The following is an 11,109-nucleotide window of genomic DNA, read 5'->3' on the forward strand; positions in this document are numbered from 1 at the left end:
CATCCATCCATCTATCTATCTATCTATGACACTCGATATCTAACTCTCTTGCTTGCTATCGCTCCCCCAATGGTCAGTAGCATAGTAGCATAACAGCAGATCACGGAGCACTGTCAATCAGATGCTTGCCTTGCCGTCTATCTATATATCTATCTATCTATCTATCTAGCTAGCTATCTATCTATGACTCTCGATATCTAACTCTCATGCTTGCTATCGCTCCCCCAATGGTCACGTATGTTGCATTCAACGACAAAGAAAATCATGTGCTGGAAATGATTTCTGGCAACTGTGAAGGAACTGCACGACTGCAGCAACCGCAACACCTACGTCTGTCTCTGTGGCGCAATCGGTCAGCGCGTTCGGCTGTTAACTGTAAGGATGGTGGTTCGAATCCACCCAGGGAAGGCCCGCTTTTCCCCCCGCCCCTTGTTATTGTTTCTACTTCTGGCGGTCAGCTTGCCAGACTGCGGCTACAGTAACCTTAAGCTGCTTGCTGCGGACGGCCATCTTGCAAAAGTGTATGGAGCGTTTAGAAACTTCCTTTCCATTGCCTAGGCCAACATAAACCAAGGCACTGCTGGGAGTCGAACCCAGGGTTTCCTGTTTACAAGACAGGTGCTTTGACCAACTAAGCCACGGTGCCAGGACTCTCCCATTCCCCAGTGCCTACACTCAGGCGTAAGGAACAAACCAAAACAAACCAAATCAAACCAAAACAAAACAAAACAAAATCTGGATGCAGGCTGCAACAAAGGAAGCACACAGAGGTGAAAACGTAAGGTTGACGGGAGGAACAAGCTCCCTGTTGCGACTGTCCAGGTGCGGCAATGGGAATTGGACGTTGGCCGTTAGGTGCGCGTAGCACGTGTCCTTTGGGTTCTGGTTCTTCTTTACAAACCGGCGTCTGTCCAGTTGGCTTTCCGGATCATTACGTCCTCTGATGGCTTTACGATAAGCCTATCTTGCTAAAAGTGATGGTCGACGAAGCGGAAGCGCAAGCTTCGCAAGGGGCACACAACGCCCGCCTAAGGCACCGCTGGGATTTGAGCACTGAGAGCATGGTTCAGCAGGCCCGCAAACAACTGAAAAGAATGCCTCTCCTTTGGTGCAGCTCAGGAGTACACGTTCAGCAAAGGTCTCCATAACAAGCCGGCAAACCACATTTCGTCCTCCTCCACCTCAACAACACACTACATGTCCTCCTCCTCCTCAACAACAAAAACAACAACAACGAACTTGTAAAAAACACATTTTCTTTAAAGAAAACAAAACACACAGATGACAGTCTGATTTCCCATCAGCTATACAGGCAACAGTATCTGAGGTCGATAGCCCTCCCTTGTGCAGAGGAGCCCAGAAGGCAGCCTTCAAGAGCAAACGAACGAACACTTCAGTGACTGCAAAGTGGGGCCAAATGGGCTCATCCTGGAGTTGAACCCTGGGCCTATCACACCCTCAGCAAGAATCATACCCCTAGACCTACGAGCCAAGTTAACAGACAGTGTCACAGTATCTGCTGGGCAAGCGCGTAACTGCTTGGGGCAGACCGGGAGACCTACGCTCACTGACTGATAGCATGGACTGTAGCGCTGACGTGTCTTTCCAGAATGGTAACGCCATCCCCAGTGAGACAGCACTGAGAGCATGGTTCAGCAGGCCCGAAAACAACTGAAAAGAATGCCTCTCCTTTGGTGCAGCTCAGATGTACAGGTTCAACAAAGGTCTCCATAACAATCCGGCAAACCACATTTCGTGCTGCTCCTCCTCCTCAACAACAACAACGAACTTGTAAAATACACATTTTCTTTAAAGAAAACAAAACACACAGATGACAGTCTGATTTCCCATCAGCTACACAGCCAACAGTATCTGAGGTCGAAAGACCTCCCTGGTGCAGAGGAGCCCAAAAGCCAACCATCGAGAGAGAACAAAGAAACGCTTCAGTGACTGCGAAGCAGGGCCAAGCAGACTCATCCTGGAGTTGAACCCGGGACCTCTCGCACCCAAAGCGAGAATCATAACCCTAGACCAACGAGCCAAGTTAACGGACGGTGTCGCAGTTTCTGCTGGGCAAGCACGTAACTGCTTTGGGGCAGACCGGGAGACCTACGCTCACTGACTAATAGTATGGACTGTAGCGCTGAAGTGTCTTTCCAGAACGGTAACCGTATCCCCAGTGAGACAGCACTAAGAGCATGGTTCAGCAGGCCCGCAAACAACTGAAAGGAATGCCTCTCCTTTGATGCAGCTCAGGAGTACACGTTCAGCAAAGGTCTCCATAACAATCCGGCAAACCACATTTCGTCCTCCTCCTCCTCAACAACACACTACATGTCCTCCTCCTCTTCAAAAACAACAACAACAACAACAACGAACTTGTAAAATACACATTTTCTTTAAAGAAAACAAAAAACACAGATGACAGTCTGATTTCCCCTCAGCTAAACAGCCAACAGTATCTGAGGTCAAAAGACCTCCCTGGTGCAGAGGAGCCCAGAAGCCAGCCTTCAAGAGCAAACGAACGAACACTTCGGTGACTGCAAAGTGGGGCCAAGTGGGCTCATCCAGGAGTTGAACCCAGGGCCTCTCACACCCTCAGCAAGAATCACACCCCTAGACCAACGAGCCAAGTTAACAGACAGTGTCACAGTTTCTGCTGGGCAAGCGTGTAACTGGTTGGGGCAGACCGGGAGACCTACGCTCACTGACTGATAGCATGGACTGTAGCGCTGACGTGTCTTTCCAGAATGGTAACGCCATCCCCAGTGAGACAGCACTGAGAGCATGGTTCAGCAGGCCCGCAAACAACTGAAAAGAATGCCTCTCCTTTGGTGCAGCTCAGGTGTACAGGTTCAACAAAGGTCTCCATAACAAGCCGGCAAACCACATTTCGTGCTCCTTCTCCTCCTCAACAACAACAACGAACTTGTAAAATACACATTTTCTTTAAAGAAAACAAAACACACAGATGACAGTCTGATTTCCCATCAGCTATACAGGCAACAGTATCTGAGGTCGATAGCTGAAAAGAATGCCTCTCCTTTGGTGCAGCTCAGGTGTACAGGTTCAATAAAGGTCTCCATAACAAGCCGGCAAACCACATTTCGTGCTCCTCCTCCTCCTCAACAACAACAACGAACTTGTAAAATACACATTTTCTTTAAAGAAAACAAAACACACAGATGACAGTCTGATTTCCCATCACCTACACAGGCAACAGTATCTGAGGTCAATAGCCCTCCCTTGTGCAGAGGAGCCCAGAAGCCAACCGTCGAGAGAGAACGAACGAACAGTTCAGTGACTGCAAAGTGGGGCCAAATGGGCTCATCCTGGAGTTGAACCCAGGGCCTCTTACACCCTCAGCAAGAGTCATACCCCTAGACCAACGAGCCAAGTTAACATACAGTGTCACAGTTTCTGCTGGGCAAGCGCGTAACTGCTTGGGGCAGACCGGGAGACCTACGCTCACTGACTGATAGCATGGACTGTAGCACTGACGTGTCTTTCCAGAATGGTAACGCCATCCCCAGTGAGATAGCACTGAGAGCATGGTTCAGCAGGCCCGCAAACAACTGAAAAGAATGCCTCTCCTTTGGTGCAGCTCAGGTGTACAGGTTCAACAAAGGTCTCCATAACAAGCCGGCAAACCACATTTCGTGCTGCTCCTCCTCCTCAACAACAACAACGAACTTGTAAAATACACATTTTCTTTAAAGAAAACAAAACACACAGATGAAAGTCTGATTTCCCATCAGCTACACAGCCAACAGTATCTGAGGTCGAAAGACCTCCCTGGTGCAGAGGAGCCCAAAAGCCAACCATCGAGAGAGAACAAAGAAACGCTTCAGTGACTGCGAAGCAGGGCCAAGCAGGCTCATCCTGGAGTTGAACCCGGGACCTCTCGCACCCAAAGCGAGAATCATAACCCTAGACCAACGAGCCAAGTTAACGGACGGTGTCGCAGTTTCTGCTGGGCAAGCACGTAACTGCTTTGGGGCAGACCGGGAGACCTACGCTCACTGACTAATAGTATGGACTGTAGCGCTGAAGTGTCTTTCCAGAACGGTAACCGTATCCCCAGTGAGACAGCACTGAGAGCATGGTTCAGCAGGCCCGCAAACAACTGAAAAGAATGCCTCTCCTTTGATGCAGCTCAGGAGTACACGTTCAGCAAAGGTCTCCATAACAAGCCGGCAAACCACATTTCGTCCTCCTCCTCCTCAACAACACACTACATGTCCTCCTCCTCTTCAAAAACAATAACAACAACAACAACGAACTTGTAAAATACACATTTTCTTTAAAGAAAACAAAAAACACAGATGACAGTCTGATTTCCCCTCAGCTAAACAGCCAACAGTATCTGAGGTCAAAAGACCTCCCTGGTGCAGAGGAGCCCAGAAGCCAGCCTTCAAGAGCAAACGAACGAACACTTCGGTGACTGCAAAGTGGGGCCAAGTGGGCTCATCCAGGAGTTGAACCCAGGGCCTCTCACACCCTCAGCAAGAATCACACCCCTAGACCAACGAGCCAAGTTAACAGACAGTGTCACAGTTTCTGCTGGGCAAGCGTGTAACTGGTTGGGGCAGACCGGGAGACCTACGCTCACTGACTGATAGCATGGACTGTAGCGCTGACGTGTCTTTCCAGAATGGTAACGCCATCCCCAGTGAGACAGCACTGAGAGCATGGTTCAGCAGGCCCGCAAACAACTGAAAAGAATGCCTCTCCTTTGGTGCAGCTCAGGTGTACAGGTTCAACAAAGGTCTCCATAACAAGCCGGCAAACCACATTTCGTGCTCCTTCTCCTCCTCAACAACAACAACGAACTTGTAAAATACACATTTTCTTTAAAGAAAACAAAACACACAGATGACAGTCTGATTTCCCATCAGCTATACAGGCAACAGTATCTGAGGTCGATAGCTGAAAAGAATGCCTCTCCTTTGGTGCAGCTCAGGTGTACAGGTTCAATAAAGGTCTCCATAACAAGCCGGCAAACCACATTTCGTGCTCCTCCTCCTCCTCAACAACAACAACGAACTTGTAAAATACACATTTTCTTTAAAGAAAACAAAACACACAGATGACAGTCTGATTTCCCATCACCTACACAGGCAACAGTATCTGAGGTCAATAGCCCTCCCTTGTGCAGAGGAGCCCAGAAGCCAACCGTCGAGAGAGAACGAACGAACAGTTCAGTGACTGCAAAGTGGGGCCAAGTGGGCTCATCCTGGAGTTGAACCCAGGGCCTCTTACACCCTCAGCAAGAGTCATACCCCTAGACCAACGAGCCAAGTTAACATACAGTGTCACAGTTTCTGCTGGGCAAGCGCGTAACTGCTTGGGGCAGACCGGGAGACCTACGCTCACTGACTGATAGCATGGACTGTAGCACTGACGTGTCTTTCCAGAATGGTAACGCCATCCCCAGTGAGATAGCACTGAGAGCATGGTTCAGCAGGCCCGCAAACAACTGAAAAGAATGCCTCTCCTTTGGTGCAGCTCAGGTGTACAGGTTCAACAAAGGTCTCCATAACAAGCCGGCAAACCACATTTCGTGCTGCTCCTCCTCCTCAACAACAACAACGAACTTGTAAAATACACATTTTCTTTAAAGAAAACAAAACACACAGATGAAAGTCTGATTTCCCATCAGCTACACAGCCAACAGTATCTGAGGTCGAAAGACCTCCCTGGTGCAGAGGAGCCCAGAAGCCAACCATCGAGAGAGAACAAACAAACGCTTCAGAGAGTGCAAAGCGGGGCCAAGCGGGCTCGTCCAGGAGTTGAACCCAGGACCTCTCGCACCCAAAGCGAGAATCATACCCCTAGACCAACGAGCCAAGTTATCTGACAGTGTCGCAGTTTCTGCTGGGCAAGCGCGTAACTGCTTGGGGCAGACCGGGAGACCTACGGTCACTGACTGATAGCATGGACTGTAGCGCTGAAGTGTCGTTCCAGAACGGTAACCGTATCCCCAGTGAGACAGCACTGAGAGCATGGTTCAGCAGGCCCGCAAACAACTGAAAAGAATGCCTCTCCTTTGGTGCAGCTCAGGAGTACACGTTCAGCAAAGGTCTCCATAACAAGCCGGCAAACCACATTTCGTCCTCCTCCTCCTCAACAACAACAATGAACTTGTAAAATACACATTTTCTTTAAAGAAAACAAAACACACAGATGACAGTCTGATTTCCCATCACCTACACAGGCAACAGTATCTGAGATCGATAGCCCTCCTTTGTGCAGAGGAGCCCAGAAGCCAGCCTTCAAGAGCAAACGAACGAACACTTCAATTACTGCAAAGCGGGGCCAACTGGGCTCGTCCTGGAGTTGAACCCAGGGCCTCTCACCCCCTCAGCAAGAATCATACCCCTAGACCAACGAGCCAAGCTAATAGGCAATATTGCATGTTCTCCTGGGCAAGCACATAACTGCTTGAGGCAGACCCTCACCTGATCACCACATGTGGTTACACTTTAAGAAGGGGTGAGTTTAAGGTCATCGGTAACATCACAAAGGTTGGCAGCATTTTACATGAATATGTAAAGTTAAAAACACACACTACATGTAAATAAGCCATACTACTTGTCTAGTGTATGTAAGCTCGTTCTGTAATCATACATCATCCATACTAGTATTTAATAATTGAATTAACTATACACAAACTACTTGGTCAATTCACTCTTGTTACCGTGTAATTACAGTGCAAGTAAATTGTAATAATTGTAGCGTTGTATATTGGGCCATATTTTACATGTAACTATATATTTCATATTTGTCCAATTAATGTACATTTGTTTTTTTTGTTTTTAAGCTGGTACCAAAACATTGGTCTCTGGAACTAAAAGGTCGGAAATTGGAAGAACTATTAATGACAAATGAATGACCGCTGATACAAGTAAATAGTGTTTCCTCAAATCTAAAGTGAGACCTTTTTGAATGAATCTGTAATACATGCCCTAAACAGAATGAGAACATGGATCCATCATGCCTTGTTACCACTGTGCAGGCTGGTGGTGGTGGTGTAATGGTGTGGGGGATGTTTTCTTGGCACACTTTATGCCCCTTAGTGCCAATTGGGCATCGTTTAAATGCCACGGCCTACCTGAGCATTGTTTCTGACCATGTCCATCCCTTTATGACCACCATGTACCCATCCTCTGATGGCTACTTCCAGCAGGATAATGCACCATGTCACAAAGGTCGAATCATTTCAAATTGGTTTCTTGAACATGACAATGAGTTCACGGTACTAAACTGGCCCCCACAGTCACCAGATCTCAACCCAATAGAGCATCTTTGGGATGTGGTGGAACGGGAGCTTCGTGCCCTGGATGTGCATCCCACAAATCTCCATCAATTGCAAGATGCTATCCTATCAATATGGGCCAACATTTCTAAAGAATGCTTTCAGCACCTTGTTGAATCAATGCCACGTAGAATTAAGGCAGTTCTGAAGGCAAAAGGGGGTCAAACACCAAGTGAAATCTATTAAAGTATTGAAGTATCCCAATGTTTTAAGTTACACTTCATGTATACATGTGTTTGGAAGTTTATCCAAATATATTCTACCAGTATATTTAGAATGCAACATTTTTGCAGTCTAATATACTCACAGTATACAATACATGCAATATGAGATTGTTGTGTATTTAGCAGTATACTAAATGTATATTATAAGGGGACATATATGTATGCATTTTTATATATTTAGTATAAAATACATGTGTAGATGTTACAGTATATTTGCATATAATTATAGATATATTAAAAACAAGTTTACATATAATTCTGAATATACTTAAGTTATATTAAGCAATATTTGTATTGTATAATATAGTGTATTTGACCATATTTCTGTATCAAGTGACAGTGCAATTGATATTTAAAAGAATATTTTCACCATATATTATAAAATGGTATGCACATTTATAAAACATATTAATACATTAAAATACATTTCATATTTCAGAATAATATATATTTTTAAATATTTTATTTTTGTAAGGGTATCTTCCATAAATGCAGTTTTACCAAACAAAGGAAAACCAGGAAAGGTTGGTGGAGGAGATTACGCAGTTTTGGCAGCCCATTCTGAAACCCACTGCAGAATATATTCTGGCAGGAGGTCTGATTAAAATACTGGAAAATCTTCAATCAAAGTCAAGAAATGTGTCAAAAGGCTTCCAGTTTCCTTTCCTGCCATGAGAAGTATGCTGATTTCAGAACCTCTATGAAGTAGATTCCTTATTTTTCAAAAAATAAGTAATGGTTATTTTTTTCATTGTTTCCTCAATATATTAATAATAAACTTTTATTTTTTTCTGCAAAATAAGTAAAGTTTACTTATTTATTTCTGGTTCCTGTTTTTTCTTTTTTTAAAATAAGTAATGGTTATTTATTTTTATCTTTCTTGTTTATTACTTTTTCTGTGAATTCTGATTCTAGTAGTATGAAGAAATAAGTAATAGTTACTCATTCCTTATTTCTGTTTCCCTGTTTTTTCTCAAAATAAGTAATGGTTATTTCAAAAATCCCTGTTTACAAATGTAAGGACTTATAGGACAACAGCATTACATACAGATAGATAACATACATTAGTTATTATGCTAACAAGTGTCCATTATAAACAATCTATTAACAAATTATTGATTATGTTATTGTTATATGATTATTACAAATTATAAATATATTAGACATTTTTATTTAAACATTTTTGCTATACTATGTAGTTTGCATGTTCTCCCCGTGTCCACGTGGGTTTCCTCCCACCGTCCAAAGACATGTGGGTTAGGTTAATTGGCTTCTCTAAATTGCCCTGTATGTGGGTGTGTCTGCGTGTGTGTGTGTGTGTGTTGCCCAGCGATGGACTGGGTTCCCGTCCTGGGTGTATTCCTGCCTTGTGCCCTTTGCCTGCCGGGATCAGTGCTCGGCGACCTTCGCCAGGATAACTGGTTTCAAAAATGGATGGATAATAGCAGCAATTAACTGGCATGGCAGTTAATGATAATAGATTGATATCGATGTGCAAATGTCATGTTATTATACCCTTTATTAAATATGTTATTAAATACCTTAAAACATATTATAGCAAAAAAGTTTAAAAATGTCTAATATATTTATAATTTGTAAAATTAATCATATAATAATAACATAACATGTTAATAGATTGTTTATAATGGACACTTAAAATAAAGCATTACCATTATTCTTAATACATGGATACAAGATAATCAACAACATGGGAGGGCTTGAGAATCTGCTATGGCTTTGTGCAAGGAAATTTGGCACTGAATAAATGTTGGCTACAGCAAACATGTGCTGCTGTACAGGCTGACAGAGACACTGTGATGCATTTCTTCAATGAGTGATGCTTACTTAATCTTTATTTCCATTTCCCAGTTTAAGGACACTTATCTCTACAGCATTACTTCAGTAGTTCACGCAGCCCCCTATAGAAGTCAGCGGAAGATGTAGTGATTGAAGTAATGGAGGTATCTTGGCCTGTACACACTTGGCAGAGGGAACGACAGCCTGGCCATGGAACACCTACCCCCAGCTCCATCTTGAGATTAGCGAGAGGCAGCAGTGATGCAGCGCTATGGAGCCTACAGCGCAGGGAAGGGACTTAATGCGTGGTATCTCTGATGTAGTGCTTGTGTGTTTTTCAGGTCTTTTCTATAATGTGCTTTCTGTATTGTCATAAACCCCTGGCACTTTTTGTCACTGTTACTCTATATTGTTTTGCATTACATTCATAAAGAAAATAAAACGAAAAATCCCTAATAGTGTGTGTCTCAATGGTTGTGTTTGTTCATACATTGATAAAAAACGTTTGGAAATACTATGAAAAGTAAAATGTAGATAACAAATAAGTAATCATAAGTTATTTCTGTGTCCTATTCTGTAAAAAATAAGAAATGATTAGTCCTACTTATTAAGTGGTCACTGAACAGTGTGCTCTCTGTCAAAAGCACAAGAGGGCTTTTGACCTCAGATGCTGTTGCCTGTGCAGCTGAAGGGAAATCAGACTGTCATCTGTGTGTTTTTCTATAAAACAAATGTGTATTATGCAAGTTTGTTGTGGTTGTTGAGGAGGAGGAGGAGGAGGAGGAGGAGGAGGAGGAGGAGGACATGTAGTGTGTTGTTGAGGAGGAGAACTTTGTGAAGCCACTTGTTCAGTTGGCCCGTTGGTCTAGGAGTATGATTCTCACTTAGTGTGCGAGAGGTCCTGTGTTCAACTCCTGAACGAGCCCTAGGGCATGAAGCCGTCTGGTTTCGTGGCTGGTGACGGTAGTCTTCTTGGGGTTGCTTTCCTCTACCTGCTTTCGCATTATTGTTCATCTGCACTGTGAAGTGCTGTTAAATGAGTTTTGAATCATTTGGCTGAATCTGAGCAGATAACATAGCCCTAAACATTTCAGAATTCATCCTGCTGCTTTTGTCAAAAGTCAACCAGTTCTCTTGACAGCCATACATGCCCTTACCATAACACTACCTTCACCATGTTTCACAGATGAGGTGGTATGCTTCCGATCATGAGCAGTTCCTTCCCTTCTCCATACTCTTCTCTTCCCATCATTCTGGTACAAGTTGATCTTTGTCTCATCTGTACATAAGATGTTGTTCCAGAACTGTACAGGGTTCTTTAGATGTTTTTTGCCAAACTCTAATATGGTCTTCCCATTTCCTGTTTAAATACAGAGGGTTTACCACAAGATGTACTCTGGTGAAGTGTTCTCTTGATTGTTGACATTGACACAGATACGCCTACCTCCTGGAGGGTATTCTTGATCTGGCCAACTGTTGTGAAGGGGTTTTCCTCACCAGGGAAAAAATTCTGTCATCCACCACAGTTGTTTTCCGTGGTGTTCCTGGCCTTTTGGTGTTCCTGCGCTCACCAGTACGTTCTTATTAGTGGATTTGGCCACACCTAATGTTTTTGCTCTCTGATTGGTTTGTTTTGATATCTAAGGCAAAACACCCCAAGAACAAGCAGGATCTAAAGACAGCTGTAGTGCAGGCCTGGCATAGCATCACCAGGGAAGAAACCCAGCATCTGGTGATGTCTATGGGTTCCAGTCTTCAGGCAGTCATTGA

General features: G+C 44.2%; 2 non-coding genes across 2 annotated transcripts; both read right to left on the minus strand.

The window, feature by feature from the left end:
* Window positions 1-572: 572 nt before the first annotated feature.
* Window positions 573-646, minus strand: trnat-ugu (transfer RNA threonine (anticodon UGU)). The gene has a single exon. It is a non-coding gene; the product is annotated as a tRNA-Thr (tRNA).
* Window positions 647-5,777: 5,131 nt separating this feature from the next.
* trnap-ugg (transfer RNA proline (anticodon UGG)) lies at window positions 5,778-5,849 on the minus strand. Its single transcript has one exon. It is a non-coding gene; the product is annotated as a tRNA-Pro (tRNA).
* Window positions 5,850-11,109: the final 5,260 nt, after the last annotated feature.

The sequence above is a fragment of the Amia ocellicauda genome, chromosome 2, assembly GCF_036373705.1.
Source record: "Amia ocellicauda isolate fAmiCal2 chromosome 2, fAmiCal2.hap1, whole genome shotgun sequence".
Lineage (NCBI taxonomy): Eukaryota > Metazoa > Chordata > Actinopteri > Amiiformes > Amiidae > Amia > Amia ocellicauda.